General features: G+C 35.2%; 1 protein-coding gene and 1 long non-coding RNA gene across 2 annotated transcripts in view; one reads left to right on the forward strand and one right to left on the reverse strand.

Moving 5' to 3' along the window:
• The window catches only part of LOC134789380 (FHF complex subunit HOOK interacting protein 2A-like), a 257350-nt gene that overhangs the window by 189221 nt on the left and 48559 nt on the right, over positions 1-19570 (reverse strand). The window lies entirely within an intron of this gene.
• On the forward strand, positions 52-2138 carry LOC134789767 (uncharacterized). Its single transcript, XR_010144114.1, has 2 exons — positions 52-1026; positions 1377-2138. It is a non-coding gene; the product is annotated as an uncharacterized LOC134789767 (long non-coding RNA).

Raw genomic sequence — 19570 nt, forward strand, 5'->3', positions numbered from 1 at the left:
CGATTATTATCGGCTTGCTAACTTTAGTAAACGTTTATGAATAAGGGGGTAAATAAATGTGTTTAGGAAATAATCAAATGGAAATTTAGCTAAATGCATTATTGGAGGAACAAAACTTCGGAGAATGATAGGTTGTCGAATGTTACTTATGTTATTACATATTTTACTCGACGGAAAGTACTGGACTGTTAAATCCTAGAACTCTTAGAATTCAAGAAGAGATCATAGAGCAATCTTTATTTATTTTTTGGATTTTAAATTCATGCGCATTGATCAGTGCTTACACATACGAAGGTTAAAGCAGCTTGGTATTTTTTTTTTACAATTTAAATATACATATCTAAAATACTCCACAAACAGTGGTTCAGTACAAAGTGTATGTTTTTTAAAATCAGCAGTACTAAGTATAAAATTTGTTTTTCAGTAGTACAGTTAACCTCATAAAACGTGTTACATTTCTTACATCGTACTGATATAAAATAAAATAAACGTACACTTAAATACAATTGCGACTGTAATGAATTAGGGGTCATGTTTCTGACCACAACTAGTCGAATGTTTTTTTCTGAGATATTTTTTTTATATTTTACTTTTATTTTACAACAAAAGTAATAATTTTCCAATACTATGTTACTCGTTACACTTTAGCAAATTCGTCTCCATTAAGTAATAAATTGAGAATCTAACTCAGTTTTATTTTAACTATACCTCAAAAATTACAATAATGAATTGACGATTTGTAAAGGATAAACGTTGTACAGATGTAGTGCATAATTATTATCCATCGTATTTTCACGAAAACGTACGAACGTGTCTTGTTATATCAATCAGTTTCGGTACCTTCAAAAAGTAGGTTTATGCGTCGTTGGACTAAAAGTAAATATGGCGATGTATAAAAATGTCTACATATAAAATAAAAATTGGTCCGAGTATTAGAAAGCCAATACTTCAAAATGTTTAAGTCTTATCAAGTCGGAATATAAAAATGACTACTTTCAAAGTATACAAATGTCTAAGTCTTATCAAGTCGGAATATAAAAATGACTACTTTCTTTACATAGGTCCAGGATTATAATAATACATATACGTAACAAATTCATCCCCTCGTAACATCTAGCCATCTAGTATTCCAAAATGATAAAAGAGCAATCTAATTTACTAAAGTGTTTCACCTACACTGTGTTAATAATCTTACGTTTACCTTTTAGTAAAGTCTTGAATATATTTTAATGCCATAAACTGTGAGAGTTTTTTTTTTTCAACAATTTTAGAAGCACTTTCCTGGGCTATGTATTATCCTCTAGCGGCCCAGGTACCTATAAAGTACTTATGTAAGTGGACATTTTTATACATCGTCATATTTACTTTTAGTCTAGTGCCGCAACATATTTATATTTGGTCTAATGTACAGATGCACATTTTTATACTTCGTCGAAATTATATACGCACGAACTTATGCAAGTAGACATTTTTATACATCGCCATATTTACTTTTAGTCCAACGACGCATAAACCAAAAAGTACAGAGTTTGACTGAAGTAGCATGACAAATACGAACGTTTCCAAGAATATAAGATGGATAATAATTATGCACTACATCTGTGTCGACATACATATATTTAGGAATCAATAGTTCGGGATTACCTGCGTAAGTATAATAAAACAAGTAAATTATTTGACTATTAGAATACTAGCCCAAGTTTTAATCGAATCACATATACCGCAAAAAACTGATTTGTAAAGTGTTTATTTAGTGGACGTCCTATAGTATAATATAAGCAAATTTCTAGTTAAACAACAACATTGAGTAGGCGAAATCAAATATATTATGTCAACTTCGCTTAATAATTTATTTTTATTACTTGAAAATGAGAATATTATGTGTAAAAAAATGTTTATTTTTGTAGCTTTTTTGTACATTATTTTATTTTTGTATAAAACACGATAATACATTTAATACATGCGTATATAACATTAAGTAACATGCTTAAACTATTGCTTGTATTGTACTATAGCTGTCGGTCTAGTTTTAGTGTAAGGATTTGTTAAACTTTGTCTATGGCTTGCCTGTTTATTTCGATCCTTGGTCATAGCTCATAGTACAAAATGTGTTATTCAATATATGAATATTTGGTTACAATATTGTATTTTCTTTGACAGAACTGTGTGAGCACAGCAAGTGCGTAAGGTCCTTTTTATCTGAAATTCCCACAGAAATTGTGATAGAAAGGTCCTTATGCAGTTGAAGCATAAGGACCGTTCTCTGATGGATAGCCACAAATTATATTAAATTATCGAAGCTGTTTACATTACAATCATGTTTATTTATTTCCTTGTAAAGTGTATACAAGGTGTCCACGAAATCTCTTGGGTTCCTCACGCGCACGTTGTATATCAGTTGTTTGCCAATCATCAAACACGATTTAAGGGCTATTTGAATCTTGAATCAGTCACAAAACAATTATCGTTCAAACGAGTTATTTAATCCACTTTGAAATTTCAAAAAGTACTTACGGACTAAGGTAATGTTTCAATAACTGGCCATCCTTCAATAACTAGCCGCCTTATACTAAAATGAATTCTGTTTATAGGTGAATAGAATTCATTTTTAGTTTAGGGTGGCCAATTACTAACGTTGGCCAGTTACTGGCCAATTACCCTACTAGAGTTCTTGCCCTATGACGTTCTTCCCAACCGAAAATTTTATATGCCGGTTTTCCCCACATTGATCCAAATGTTTTTTTAACAATATGGTGAAATATAAAATATAACTGATGTGCTCACACATTTCTGGTGGGGATCGGGAGTTAGTTCTAGACAATAGTAGTTGGAAATCTTTCCTACGCACTTTTCTCTGATGTAATGTAGTTCAATTTACTTTGTAAAGAGATCAAGTGCCTCTCGCATTATGAATCCTAATTCGTAAATTCTATTATACGAGTAGTACAATCTTACAAGCTTGGACGGAGAAACATTTTAAATAATACTCCTAAATATATCCATTGTTTTCTATAGGTCTACCAAATGTATCGTAGATGGTCGGTGAGATTATGAAAACCACCTAGGTACCTAACCTAACTACATATTTGACTTAAGTAGTAGGGCTGTAGCAAACGATATAGGGTCATTGCGCTAGTTTCCGTCCATGCTCTAGTTTTCGTCCATTTTATGGATTAGCAAATAATTGTCAATGTGCTACTTGCTAAATATCATTTTATGTAGCTTGATATATTATTTAGCCTTTAATCTCTCTCTGCAACCCTGGATTACACTAAGTGCAAATTTATGCAGCAATGTAGGTTTACATTCAAATTTCGTCAAATGGACGAAAACTAGCGCAATGATCATACGATTGATTATTTGAAACAGATGAAACTACAAACGCTTATAGAGAAACTATAATCTTTCGATAGACAGAGACTTTTTTGTCATGTTATGGATATAGGGACCGTGCCCCCTGTTTATTGGCGCGAAGTTTTTTGAATCAACCCTTTGACCGCCACGCCGATCGTGTGCGACACGTCATCGTGAACCTTGTCGGAATGCACGAAGGTTGATATTGGGCTCTAGCCGCGCGCGTCAGATGACGTCTTTGGCGGTCAAAATTAAGACAGCAGACCCTGCATTGAGCAAGAAAGCTTATTGGCGTGAAATGACAATATCAAATGTATCGGGTAACGCCTCGAGGTGGCACACTCCAACGCGCACGGTCCCTATATGCTTACATCGTAGTTTCATTATTTACAACATGTATTCTAAAACCCGTCCAAGCTGTTTCGCATCTGGTAGACATTTTGTACAAGGGAAGGGCGTGAGATCAACCGTTAAGGTGTAGTTAGTAACGTTGTAAGGCGAGCACACAACACCAAGAACGTGGTTTAATTACCAAATTATTTATTATTTAAGTAGGTACAGTGGCGTTCAAAAGTGCATGGATAGATGTCAACCGTAATGCCTTAATATTACGGTTGAAACATGTCCATGCACTTTTGAACGCCAGTGTACATTAGGGTGGAGCGAAAACCAAAATTCTTGAATATAGCAATGGAACCCCTCTAAAAGGATGTCTAATTTTTTATTGTTTAAGGGAAAAAAAAAAATTGGTATACACTTTTAGCCCTCTACTATTCGATTATATATAGCAATATATATTATGTATATTTTTAATAAATTTAATTTATGCTTATTTTATTTAAAACAAGTTTTATTTATTAAATAACATCTTTTTCTTACAGATATACTCGATTCCTATACTTATTTTTGTTTATAACGTATATTTTTATGACACGGTAAAACCACGTAAATAGGGGTTTTATGGAAAATGCCCTTTAACCCGGATATTGTGCACAAATTGGAGTTTACAACCCATAACAGAATCGTGAAAACTATTTTGAACATGATAAGATAATAAAAAGAATACTAGTATAAGTATATATATGCCTAACATACGTGTGACCAACCGGCACGTATGGAGGTCCAAGGGGGAGGCCTATGTTCAGCAGTGGACGTCTTATGGCTGAGATGATGATGATGATGATACGTGTGAACATGACCCAAAAAGGGCGTAAGCGACGCCGAAGGGCCCTATTTGACGCTTATTTAAACATATAAGTAACCCTTTTTTTGCAGTAAAATGATACTTTTCGTAATCAATAACATCGTTACTTTGACACAAGAATGTCTAAAAAAAATAACTCATATAATTTTTTTACACTGTAGCATTTTCCATGTTTTGCACGAAATTGCTGTTTAATATGAAATTCTGAAATTATATTATTTCATAAATATTGAAATTTGCACTTAAATTTTGGTAATAACTTATTATACGCTTATTATGTATTATATAATTTCAATAAAATGTACACATATTAGTGAAATAGTATATTTTAATAATTGATGAAAATTTTCCTTTATTCATTTCTTTAGCGGCTGAGTAGAGGGCTAAAAGTAGTGTTGATTTTGAAATTTGATATAATCACTATAATCTACATGACAAACTGCAACTTTTGGTACTGGTTCCACATTGATAATCAAACTTTTATTTTTTTTTCCATACAACGACGCTCCACCCTAGTGTACATACATAAAAAAATTGATCAACATACCGAATATCATTTTGGCAGCTCTTAATCAATGGGTAATTCGTAATGGGTAATGGGTATTTCGTAATTAATGGGTAATTGAGTAACTCGTCAATTACTGACCACTGTTTAATAACTGGCCACCTTGTACTAAAAATGAATTCTATTCACCTATAAACAGAATTCATTTTAGTATCAGGTGGCCAGTAATTGACGAATTATCCGAATTTTCTCAAGTTTTATTCTCAACTAGCTATAAGAAAATTAAACATACAAATGAAAATTGTAAGTAAAATTATTGTAAACAGATATGTATAGACTTCCAGTTAATGAAATAAAGGGGAAAAATTGGAACCTTACTCCTCGACAGTAAGCTTGTTTCAACGGGAATATCTTTTTCACCACACCAGCTCGGAAAGGCTTACTTTGCACTTCAAAAACTGATAGCAAAGTTGCATTTTATTCACATGTGAGGCAAAGTAATCAAATGCAAATTTTGAGTTGTTTTCTTTTGTTTGCTGGTAGAATTGACTTTTGAATGATGATTTTGGATGATAAATATTTAATAACATTCATTTGGATTTGATTTGGTTTGATTTTGTTTGATATTTTACATTTAATATTTGCTTTGGGTTGGTGTGGTGAAAAATTTTGTGTTTCACTCCGGGGCAAATTTTGTTTAACCCTCGTGCTTTGAAACCCTCGCAACGCTCAAGATTCCATTTTTCGAACAACTCGCTACGCTCGTGGTTCAATTTTGGAATCTTTCGCTTGCTCGGGTATCAATATTAGCACGAGCGGTTAAATAACAACTTTGCCCCCTTGTAAAACAAATAACTATTCTCAGTTGTTCCCAGTGCTAAAAGGTGGGAAAAATCCCAGTTGTTACCATTACCAAATAATACAAAACAATTTGGTGGTAACAGGTCGTCAATCGTATATAGACAGACAAGTTGCTCTGTTAAATAGGCGTTTTGGAAGTCTATGCGTATATTTCTTTGATTTTCAATCGTTGGAGAAAAAAAAAACCATTTTCTTTTTATTGCTGAAACTAAAAGCAATCGCTGCTTTGTCGATGAAATTAAAGTTGGTCAAGCAGATCTTGTCAGTAGAAAAAGGCGGCAAATTTGAAAAATGTAGGCGCGAAGGGATATCGTCTCATAAAAAATTTGAATTTCGCGCCTTTTTCTACTGACAAGATTTGCTTGACCATCTATATACATTTTGTTCGTCGCTCGAGAAAAACGCTAGTGGACGGAATAGTCCCTATGACAGAATTAGACACATTAACCTTATATGAATTATTTACCTATCAATTTTTGATGTTGTGTGCGCGCCATGTTATTACAAACAATTTATAAATTAATCGATAGTTAGATGGAAACTGATATAAATATGTTATGTGTAGCGGCGTGTGAGATGCGTGTCTGTGGGACGTGTGTTGCCATTTAGTTTATCGCTGTACCATTTTTTTCTGACAATGTTATTAGAAAATTAACTATATTGGTAATCGACTTACCGATTAACTAAATGACAGGATATGTCGTTTTTTTGGCTATGCTATGGGAAGAAAAAATATTTTACTCGAAATGTAATTGTAGAGAGTCCGCTTGCTAGATGTGCAAGCTACGGAAAGTTTCCAAAAGTTTGGAAAAATCAGGAAAATTTCACAAAAAGTAAGACAACTTTCATATTGAAAGTGAAAAAATTTGATTGCTATACAATATGAGAAGTATCGCAGTTTTGGAAATTTCATGGCGGCACATCAGTAAGTCTGTCTAAGCTAACTCTGCACCGACAAAGTGCTAAACTGTCGCTTGTAAAGTTGTTGAAGAGTTAGTCAGTGCCTTTGTGTGTAGTCGCTATCAAAAGCACCCGAGTGTACTAACAGCAAAAAACTAAACTAACTTATTAGGTTTGGTTAGTAGTTCAGTGAAATTAGCTAAAATTACGGCATAATTAATAGAAGACTTTTTTTAATTGGGATATGTACGTTGTCGACCGAGGTTATTTTTCATCAACCCTCCCCTCCCCTCCCCCCTCTGCGTCACCCCCCGACACCCCCGTAAAGGGTCCAAAACATAGTTTTTCTCAATTTTTAAGAAAACCGTTCAAGATACAGAAAAAGGGTGTAGGAACGAAGTGATCCTTGTTAAATTTTCTATTTATCTCTTATACACACTATATTGCTATCACTTATAGTTTTTGCGCAATACGTCACGGAAGATGCTATTTTTAGCATTTTCAGTGTTTTTTTTCTTCTAATGACTTTTCTCAAATAACACTTACGATATCTTTCACGCTTTTAGGGTTCCGTACCTCAAAAGGAAAAACCGGAACCCTTATAAGATCACTCGTGCGTCTGTCTGTCTGTCCGACCATCCTCCCCCACATTTATCACTGAAACTACTGGGCCTAAAATTTTGAAAAAATACAAAAAATAGTACTTTACCTATAGATAATAGGAAAACCTATTAGAAATGTGCAGTCAAGCGTGAGTCGGACTTATGTACGGAACCCTTGGAACGCGAGTTCGACTCGCACTTCACCGGTTTTTTTATTTAAGTAAATAGTTAATATGTTATTTAAAATGGGTATTATTTATTGAAAGAGTTTGTGTATCTGGGAACCTTGTTCACTAGGGGTGGTAAGCATGATAAAGACATTGAAAGGAGAGTGAATGCTGGAAAACGTGTGAATGGGGCACTTAACGCTTTTATGAGCAGCCAGAAGGTGTCGCAGAAAGCACGGTTGGCTGTTCATAGAGGGGTGTTGGTGCCTACACTTATGTATGGTAGCGAAAGTTGGGTATGGCAGAAGAGGCATCAGAGCCAAGTGAATGCAGTGGAAATGAGAGCGCTGAGAAGTGTGTGTGGTGTGAGATTGTAAGATAGAATTAGGAACAGTGTGATAAGGGAAAAGTGTGGACTGAATATTGATGTAGGTAGTGACTAAAATTGAGAAAGGTATTTTGAGATGATATGGACATGTGGAAAGAATGAGTGAAAGAAGGCTAACAAAGAGAGTGTATAAGGGAGAAGTGGAAGTGGGAGTTAGAAAGGGGTCGACCTCGGCGGATTTTCTCTGATCAGATCGGGGAAATCCTGAAGAAAGGCCAGGTCAAGAGCACCCTAAACCGGCGAGCGTGTATGAGGAATGTAATGAAAATGAAGGAAGCGAAAGAGGTATGTCAGGATCGTAGCAAGTGGAAAACCGTGGTCTCTGCTTACTCCTCCGGGAAATAGGCGTGATTATATGTATGTATGTGTTATTTATCATTAAACTACTTCATTTGACGATCCTATGCCATTTTTAAAATACATCGCCTTCAAATATTTTCAATGTCAGCTAATATCGTTATTAACCACTTGTCTGTATATGAAACGGATCCTGACCGAAATTTATAGGTACAGCACAACCGAGGGTGAACCCACGATTTTTGATCACCACACACATCTTCTTCCTCGCGTTAGTTGTCGCTTTTCGGTGAAGGAAAACATCGTGAGGAAACCGGACTAATCTCTCTGGGTTGGAAGGTCAGATGGCAGTCGCTTTCGTAAAACTAGTGTCTACGTCAAATCATGGGATTAGTTGCCAGCGGACCCCAGGCTCCCATGAGCTGTGGCAAAATGCCGGGAACAACGCGAAGAAGATGATGAACTTTTCATGTGTGTGGTGGTCAAAAATCGTGGGTTCACCCTCGTTTGTGTTGTATAAAATTCGGTCAGCGGGCGAAGCACGGTTCCATTTTTATCGCCTATCACTATGCGCGTCCCTTTCGCACTTACATACTTGTTAGAGCGTGACTGGCATGGTGAGGCAACATAGAGGTACAATAATAGAGAGGAAACGGGGGAGGGGCCAAATGACCGAACGAGATACACTTATAGAACTTTCAGTAGGAGTAGCAAGAAAGCGGTACTATTGCTTGTCCTTGTCACAGTCTCACTTTTTGTTTGTTCCCCACCATAAATTTAGTATGGGTTATGCTGGGCAACAAATAAAAATTTTCATTTCATTTCATTTCAATAACCCGACCGAATAACGTAGATTATTGTTTTTGGTATATTGTCAGGAATGTTAAAACGTGTTTTCAATATTGTCGCATTGCGTATATTTTGTCCCTCACGGAGGCACGCGCACACCACTTCTATAGGCTACCTTCTATGTGAGGCAAGCTATAAAAACGCGACCGTGCGATCTTGCGATTCACAGTCAAGTGGTTAATAGTAACGATCTTCGGTGAGCTTAAAAATGTTTGAAGACGATGTATGTTCAAAATGCCATAGCATCGTCAAATGAAGGAGTTTAATAATAAATAATACACCATTTTAAAGAACATATTAACTATTTATTTAAATTAAACAAAATTTGGCGATATCGTAAGTATATTTTGAGAAAAGTTATCTTACAAAAGAAAAAAAACGTAAATTCTAAAAAAATTGCATACATGGTGACAGATTTCACAAAAACTATAAGTGATAGCACTATAGTGTGTATAAGAGATAAATAGCAAATTTACTAAGGATCACTTCGTTCCTACACACTTTTTCTATATCTTGAACGGTTTTCTTAAAAATTTAGAAAAACCGCGTTTCGGGCCCTTTGCGGGAGTGTGGGGGGGTGACGCAGAGGGGGGAGGGTTGGGGAGGGTTGATGAGGAATAACTTCGGTCCATAACGTACATATTCCAATTGAAAAAAGTCTTCTATTAATTATGCCAAGTTTTCCATATATTTTTTTCCAGAAGCAACGTACTATAGGTTAATGGACACTTTGCTTGCCAATGATGGTGAAAGGAGAATAGGACTCTAATGTCATGTTAAAATGTATTTTAGAACAATGTTTGTATAAGTATATCTCAGATGATTTTTTCGGGCTCGAGCCCTAATCTGCTAAACAAAAGCCTTTGTTTCTTCTAAAAGCGGTATTCAGCACGTGCCAAAGCAACCATGTCGTTTAAAAAGCAACGATCATGATAGTATTAATAAGGTTCAAAATTATGTGACAGCTAAATCAGAGAACAATCAGGGTGGTATTTTATTTGGAGATAACAAAACGTGTCATATCCAAATGGACTGTTTCATGAATTTAAACCATATAAATAGAATGATAAATTTGCTTTTTAATCCTTCTTTGCATGATTTTTTCTTTTTGCCTAAAATAAATATATGTGTCACGTAATTGTTTGCTGATTCTGGGAAAAATAGAAAAAAAATATAAAATCGATTTTTACTGAGAATACAGTGTTAAAATTGCATAGGCTAAATCATATTTATGTAAATATATAATTGTCAGTAAGAGATATATGAAAAATCTTAGTACCATCAGAATGGTACACTATTTGTGATATACCTATGATAAAGTTTATAAATATAAAACAATTACAATCTCCGAAAAAAAACGCCCAAACTAACATACAAAAAATCATCGTCTTCTGGGTTTTTCCAATTTTTTCCGATATTTAGTCTTAAAACAAATGTAATTTTAATAAATTAAAATACGGCGTAAATTTATTTATGTAAAAAATCGGAAAGTGTTGAAAGTTGAAAGTCTTAAAAATAAATGTCAATCACCTCCAAAAGTATTTTTAATTCATAGGATGATGGAATTTTCCATCACCATGCAAAGAAGGGTTAAAAAGTTTTGTTCCCGTTACTTATGTCGGGACTATTAGCAGTAAGCAAGGTAACCACTGAATAAAGGAAGCAATACCTTTTGTTTAACATATTAGGGGCCCGAGCCCGAAAATATCATCTCAGATAATTCATACTATAGTTAATCGATAAAAATCTCCAAAAAAAGGCGATAGTATGCGAGAGGCTGGTCCTTATTCGCGATCCTAAGTAAATGTTATCTTCCCATACAAAGCGTGAGTATCACCTGTACATAGTTTTAAACATTTTGTTCCATGGTTATTTCATGTTTATAATATGCATTATTTAATTTTGGAGAAAAAAATATAATCACCATTGCATTTCAATTGTTTTGTTTTATTCCTTGTAGAGGCGTTCCTATTATTAAAGACAATTAATGCAATTATATATTACCTACTAGATTTAGATTTAATTTATTTGCATTAAACATGGTAGTTAGACGTGTGCGCCGATTGAAAAATGATCGGCGGCGGCGTTTGCCAAAAAATCGGCGGCGGCGGCGTGTTTTCGGCGTGAAATCGGCGTGACCTTGACTTTCAGGTTTCTTAAGAAAAATCATTATTTTTTTGTTTTTCCTGAAAATTTTATCAATGCAGGTTACTGGTCAGTTAACTACGTATAGTTAGAAATATGCTGTGAGTATAATAGGGTTTGTAAATGAATATAGGATGGGTATAATAACTTATTTTCCCTAGTAACTGGCTTGCATTAAGAGGTTACCTGGTCCCAATGACCTTCGATCCGATCTGTAACTCTCCATTTTCTCAAGCTTTCCATGGCTTATCCCAGGGGTCACCAAATGGCGGACCGCGGTCCGGATCCGGACCGCCGACCTATATAATTTTAATACTTATTTAATAAACTCAAGTAGAAACGGACCGCGATGGTCACATTATTTTTAAAAATCGGACCCCTGAAGAAACTAATTGGTGACCCCTGGCTTATCCTATTAAAAATGACGTACTTTAACAAAACAGAACTCCACATATCCTTGACATTTGCTAGACTATAGTGGACTGCTATGGCTTCTTTTTAATGGTTTTCTTGTCGTACAAGCACCAGGCTCACTATCTTCTCACACACACTATTTTCTTTCTCGTTTTCTCTTTGCTGAGGCTCGCGACATGTAATTTGTCTCCATTTCGTGCGGTCATAAGCCGTATGGACTGCACGGTGCAGACTGCTGCAAGCCGACCTCTTCATAGCGTTCGACCATCTCACACATGCTCCAACTCGAGCACGTTTGCCATTCATTCGGCTTAAATTCATGTGTTTCTCCACATCATGCGTTGGATAATATGTCCGAAGAATCTAAGGGCTCACCCATGGCATGTTGGGAAGAGATGTGTGGCGATATAGAGCTCTTTGAGAATGGAGGGGTTCGTTCTTCTAGCTGTCCAAGGGGTTCTCTTATTTATCGCCGAAAAGGGTATGGCCGTTAATCACTTCCCAACTCACGTTTGGCGGAATCTTATTTCGCCGAATTTTCATTTCCCAACTTATCGAATGTTTTTTTTTTATTTGCCAACCGCACAGTTACCAACTAAACGTTTGGTCTGGGTTTTATAATGTCAATTTTCAAATTGCCAACTTTCATGTCGTAGAATGTTTTAGTTTATTGTTTACCAATTGTTTCATTTGGTCAGACTGTACCAAAGGGGGGCCGTTTCTGGGACTTAGAATTTTTTTTGAGAAAATGAAAAAAACAGGGGTTTCAAAACACTTAGATAATTTACAAGATTTCGATGAAATAATCACTTTTTTCTTAATAACTTTACGCTAAAATTAAAAATGGCCAAAATATTTTGTGAGGTAGGACGTAAAGACAAACACTATCTCAGGAGTATAGGTTTATTCTGATATATGATACTTATGCTAGGGTATATATAGGGTACATGTGAGAGAGTGTGCGTGTCATATATGGTGCACACTACACCTCCCTTCCAAAAGTAAAATAAAATATTATAAGATTACAAAATAATATTTTTTTTTATATATATCTAGTAATAATATGAAAAGAGTGAATAGTTAGAGTTACACTGTTTTACAATTTATGACAAAAAATATGCAAAAAACAAGATATAAAATCTAAGAGAAATCAATATTTATTGTAGGTAAGTACCTACCTAACCTTTTTTTATTTAAATTTTTAGATTGGTTGTACAAAGAAAAAAAAAATAACAAAAAAAAGATACCTTAGTCATAAAACAAAGCAGAATAATAACATAATTATAACATAATTGACAAACTAATAATCAAAGTTAATAAACACAATTGTAGCACGCTTTGATGACGAAACGAAAATATAAAGTAGGTACACTACACAGTTATATGCTAGTCATAGGAAAAAAAATAAAAAAACAAAGATTTATAAAAAAAAACTCATTCGAACATTATTAAAATCTAAAAATATGTACAAATATAATCGAAAAGCACAAGTTATATTTCCTAACTAACAAAATGATAACTACATGATTTTTTAAAACTAATTACACAAAAAAGATAAAAAATAAAAAAAAATACAATAAACACAAAAAACTACACTAGATATATTGAAATAAATTCAAAAGTTAAAAGAATAGGTATTACAACTAATTTCTAATTTCGTAGTGTATTCGTCAATACAATACGTTTCTTCGTCATTCCAAGTGTTACTTACATACATAGGTAACAATTTCGTTACTCGTCATTGGTACCTTATAATATCATTCCTTATTATTATTTTTTACATTATCAGTTCCTTGCAAGTGATTTCATTATGACGTCATTCGTTTAACTATATTTTCTTTGTTTTTAATTTTATTTATTCATTTATAGTGGCATCTTTTATGCTTCACTGAAATCAAAGATCAAGGGTACGCAACGCTTTTACATACGTGGTCGGCCGACCTTACTATATAATATATTTATTTATTAGCTCAGGATACAAGGAAATTTATTTTTTAAACGCGCACACATACTATTTATTTATTCATACAGGCAGTTCTTTTAACACATCCATACACAATATCATTCCGCGTGTCCAAGGAGTCTCCACGATTGATACTCGACCGAATCATGGTCAGACGCCAAGGATTCCGTGCCTGCCTTGTATCCTGGCGTACCCTTGCTATACCGTATCGCTCAAGGCCGCCTCTCGGGCCACCGAAGATGCGATAGGCATGTTCAATTTATATTTAAGTATTTTGTTTCATATTTCCCTCTCATACACAAACATTACACATTCAAAACCAACCACATAACACAACACCTTGAAAACTTCAACATATAAGAATTTCAACAACTCTTAGTTGATCAGGCTAATCGTTCTTCGAAATACTTATACATATCAGCCTTCCCAAACACTACTTAAAACGCGATCCAATTATGCAATTCCATCTCAACTATTATCGTTCAAAAACCAAACTACATACCTATTATTATTATTTTAACTCAAAACTATTCCATTCTTTTCTTTACATACCTATTATACTTACAATTTTTAAACATTTATAAAACACAATCCATAAAATCCAACTTTAAAGCAATTCTAAACATTCCTATGCCAACAAATAAACTTTTCATCAACGATCACGATCCTACATTTGTTTTTTAAATCTTTTTTTTTATCATGTTTTTATTCTCATTTATCAATATTGTCATCATTTAATTTCACTTTATTCTTAAATCCATCATGCCCGTATTATATGTCAACTCCGGTACAAATTAAATTACACAAAAAAAGTCTTAAAAGTCACCATAATCCTTAATTTAAAACATCACTAATCTAGTATAATTTGATATATAGTTAAAAGAAGGTATTGCGGTATATTTTTGCATTTGTTATTGAAAAAAAAAGTTAAGTTTTATTAAGTATAATTTATAATACAATTACATTGAATTTAAGATATCTAAAACAGTGCAGAAAGACTATGAAATTTGAGATGAAATGACAGACTTCGCGTGCCATTCCATATATGGAGTACACGCGCCGCCGTCATGTGGGCTATAGGTATTCAAGAAGGATGAAGTAATCGTGTCATTCATGTACTGATAATACTTAAGCAAATGTGAAAAAAAAAATATGAATGATCACCTGAAAGCAAATTGAGGCAAGGAAAAATAATAATTCTAGGAAAAAAAAATTGCACCAAAATTAACTTAAGACTGAAAATTTATTATTATTCTCGGTATATAATGACCGCCCTTTTATCCATATTGTGTTTCGTCATCTAGCGGCATTATCATAAATGAAATGTTATCAATAGTTCATACACTTAATTAGAAAATGAATGCCTTAAAAATGTACGATTAAAACCTTTAAAAATAGAAGTCACTTCAATTATTATTGTCTGTTTTTCACTTTTTTTTTACAATTTTTTTTTTTGACTACCACTGTGATCCGCTGGACCTCGTGCCTTGGCTTAGGGCACCCGTAGCTGCAGACCACGCCCCGATCCACCGACACGAACAACGTCCAGCAGCAAACATATTGTCACAAAATTTAGAAGTCCCAGTTTTTTGTTTATTTTTATTGCGTCCATTTTTATTTATGTCACATTTACGGTCACTTATTTTATTTTTGGTAATTATTTTCTTTATTTCACTATCCGATATTCATTGGAATATTATTACGCAGTATTACACACTATGTTGTATTGATAATTGTTCTATTTACTTAGTCGAATGTGAAGTCGAACTTATCACATTATTTCTACCACTTATAGAGTTCCGCTAAATCACTAAAAGTTCACCATAACTGTTCATAGTCCGACAGGTTTAATCTTTTATTTCTCTTCTCGGCCTTCACTGGCTGGCGCGGCGCACCGCCAGTGCAGCACAAGGCCGCACTGGCAGGATCGCCATGTGAGGTAGGACGTAAAGACAAACACTATCTCAGGAGTATAGGTTTATTCTGATATATGATACTTATGCTAGGGTATATATAGGGTACATGTGAGAGAGTGTGCGTGTCATATATGGTGCACACTACAATTTGACCCGCAAGTTGTCAAAAATCTAGGACTTGGTAAAATTTACGATGGATGTTGTGTCATTATAACATCTATTTTTTAAGTAATCGTAGACAATATGCTAAAATAAGCATGTTTTGTAGGAATAACTTTTCTCCAAAATCAAAAATGGCCGAGATATTTGACACGAAAGTTAGGATATTTGACCCGAAAGTTGCTGTGTAATTACGTTTATTGGGTTGTTGAAAAAAAAAAACTCGAAGACTAAGGCGGGAGCTTTGCTCCTTTAGGGTCGGTTGCACCAAACTGTTCGTATTGTTAAAGAGTTCGCAAAATTTTTATGTATGGAAAGTTTCATAATAAAGCGCCAGGGCGCGCCGGCTGACGTTGATCAGTCTGTCAAATGTGGTTGGTGCAACTGGCACTTAGTCTTCTAACCTAAAACCATATTCAAGTCGGCTCTGCCCAGGAAGGTCTTGCTCGCTCGCTTCGCTCGCTCGCTGCCACTGGCTTCAAATATTAAAATATACATTATAAAAAGTCCAACAACTCGGCCATTTTTGATTTTTTGGTATGTATCTTTTTCTTATAATTTTGTAACTTGCCTAATGTATGAAAAGCGAACTGTAGCTTCAACGAAACGTTATTCGTCCAAGAGTTGTTCGACCAAGTGTAAGATTTGACAAATGATAAGTCTCCCAAAAGTTTAGAGGCGTTATAATAATCTGCTTTACAATAATTTTACCAATTGAAACGTTGTCATACAAAAATTTGCTAATCGTTAGTTGTCAAAGTGAAACGTCGGCAAACTGTTGGTTGGCAAATGAAATTCCGCCAAAAATAGTTCTGCGAAAAGGCAGAACACCTGTCCAAGGTATAAGCAGCACTAGCAGTAGTCTTCGTTCGTTCGTTAACAGTTGACGGTGAATACTTAGGATTACTCAGTTACTTTAATTGGTGTACTATGAAGTATTTGAACAAATTAAATTATTTTTCAGAAAATATTTTAATTTGTTTTTATCAAGTAGAAACACTACTATATAAATTATAAACTGAAATAAATGTCATATACTAAGAAAAAGTGACCAAGGCCTCCAGTGCCCCAGGCTGGAATCGAACCAGCGTCCTCTGCTATCGCGGCAGGCGGCGCCACAAGCCTTCAGTAGGAAGTGCATATACTTGGAAAATTTGACTAATGTCGCTGTGGCCCGGTGGCCGAGTGGTTCAGGCACCTGCCGCGATAGCAGAGGACGCTGGTTCGATTCCAGCCTGGGGCACTGGAGGCCTTGGTCACTTTTTCTTACTATATGACATTTATTTCAGTTTAATTGGTGTGTCAAATAGTTTCTGCAACTGGCTATTCAGTTTCATTTAATTAATAATTGATGTATATTTGACAACTGTAACATAAATAATACAAAAAATCCATGTTGTAATCCAAAAACCAACTTGGAATAGCTAATTAACAACACTCAAGGTCACGCCGATTTCACGCCGATCATTTATCGGCGGCGGCGGCGTGGTCAAAAAGCCCGGCGGCGGCGGCGCGCCGGCGCGGCGCATACGTCTACATGGTACAGTTGTTCTTATGCTATTGTTATTAGGTAACACAGTCATTAACTACATAGTAGCATGCAAATTTACACCTCAAACTAACACATATTTTATGATGGCCTTTATTATTCCTTAAAAAACTCACATTTAGTTACACGTATATACATAATTTTTATAGCTTAAAGTAGTACATTTCATCATTATCGGTTGCATAATTTATTACCACATTGCATTTCAATTGTTTTGTTTTATTCCTTGTAGAGGCGTTCCTATTATTAAAGACAATTAATGCAATTATATATTACCTACTAGATTTAGATTTAATTTATTTGCATTAAACATGGTACTAGACGTGTGCGCCGATTGAAAAATGATCGGCGGCGGCGTTTGCCAAAAAATCGGCGGCGGCGGCGTGTTTTCGGCGTGAAATCGGCGTGACCTTGACTTTCAGGTTTCTTAAGAAAAATCATTATTTTTTTGTTTTTCCTGAAAATTTTATCAATGCAGGTTACTGGTCAGTTAACTACGTATAGTTAGAAATATGCTGTGAGTATAATAGGGTTTGTAAATGAATATAGGATGGGTATAATAACTTATTTTCCCTAGTAACTGGCTTGCATTAAGAGGTTACCTGGTCCCAATGACCTTCGATCCGATCTGTAACTCTCCATTTTCTCAAGCTTTCCATGGCTTATCCCAGGGGTCACCAAATGGCGGACCGCGGTCCGGATCCGGACCGCCGACCTATATAATTTTAATACTTATTTAATAAACTCAAGTAGAAACGGACCGCGATGGTCACATTATTTTTAAAAATCGGACCTCTGAAGAAACTAATTGGTGACCCCTGGCTTATCCTATTAAAAATGACGTACTTTAACAAAACAGAACTCCACATATCCTTGACATTTGCTAGACTATAGTGGACTGCTATGGCTTCTTTTTAATGGTTTTCTTGTCGTACAAGCACCAGGCTCACTATCTTCTCACACACACTATTTTCTTTCTCGTTTTCTCTTTGCTGAGGCTCGCGACATGTAATTTGTCTCCATTTCGTGCGGTCATAAGCCGTATGGACTGCACGGTGCAGACTGCTGCAAGCCGACCTCTTCATAGCGTTCGACCATCTCACACATGCTCCAACTCGAGCACGTTTGCCATTCATTCGGCTTAAATTCATGTGTTTCTCCACATCATGCGTTGGATAATATGTCCGAAGAATCTAAGGGCTCACCCATGGCATGTTGGGAAGAGATGTGTGGCGATATAGAGCTCTTTGAGAATGGAGGGGTTCGTTCTTCTAGCTGTCCAAGGGGTTCTCTTATTTATCGCCGAAAAGGGTATGGCCGATTATCACTTCCCAACTCACGTTTGGCGGAATCTTATTTCGCCGAATTTTCATTTCCCAACTTATCGAATGTTTTTTTTTTATTTGCCAACCGCACAGTTACCAACTAAACGTTTGGTCTGGGTTTTATAATGTCAATTTTCAAATTGCCAACTTTCATGTCGTAGAATGTTTTAGTTTATTGTTTACCAATTGTTTCATTTGGTCAGACTGTACCAAAGGGGGGCCGTTTCTGGGACTTAGAATTTTTTTTGAGAAAATGAAAAAAACAGGGGTTTCAAAACACTTAGATAATTTACAAGATTTCGATGAAATAATCACTTTTTTCTTAATAACTTTACGCTAAAATTAAAAATGGCCAAAATATTTGACCCGCAAGTTGTCAAAAATCTAGGACTTGGTAAAATTTACGATGGATGTTGTGTCATTATAACATCTATTTTTTAAGTAATCGTAGACAATATGCTAAAATAAGCATGTTTTGTAGGAATAACTTTTCTCCAAAATCAAAAATGGCCGAGATATTTGACACGAAAGTTAGGATATTTGACCCGAAAGTTGCTGTGTAATTACGTTTATTGGGTTGTTGAAAAAAAAAAAACCTCGAAGACTAAGGCGGGAGCTTTGCTCCTTTAGGGTCGGTTGCACCAAACTGTTCGTATTGTTAAAGAGTTCGCAAAATTTTTATGTATGGAAAGTTTCATAATAAAGCGCCAGGGCGCGCCGGCTGACGTTGATCAGTCTGTCAAATGTGGTTGGTGCAACTGGCACTTAGTCTTCTAACCTAACCATATTCAAGTCGGCTCTGCCCAGGAAGGTCTTGCTCGCTCGCTTCGCTCGCTCGCTGCCACTGGCTTCAAATATTAAAATATACATTATAAAAAGTCCAACAACTCGGCCATTTTTGATTTTTTGGTATGTATCTTTTTCTTATAATTTTGTAACTTGCCTAATGTATGAAAAGCGAACTGTAGCTTC

Source organism: Cydia splendana, chromosome 1 (genome assembly GCF_910591565.1).
Source record: "Cydia splendana chromosome 1, ilCydSple1.2, whole genome shotgun sequence".
NCBI lineage: Eukaryota > Metazoa > Arthropoda > Insecta > Lepidoptera > Tortricidae > Cydia > Cydia splendana.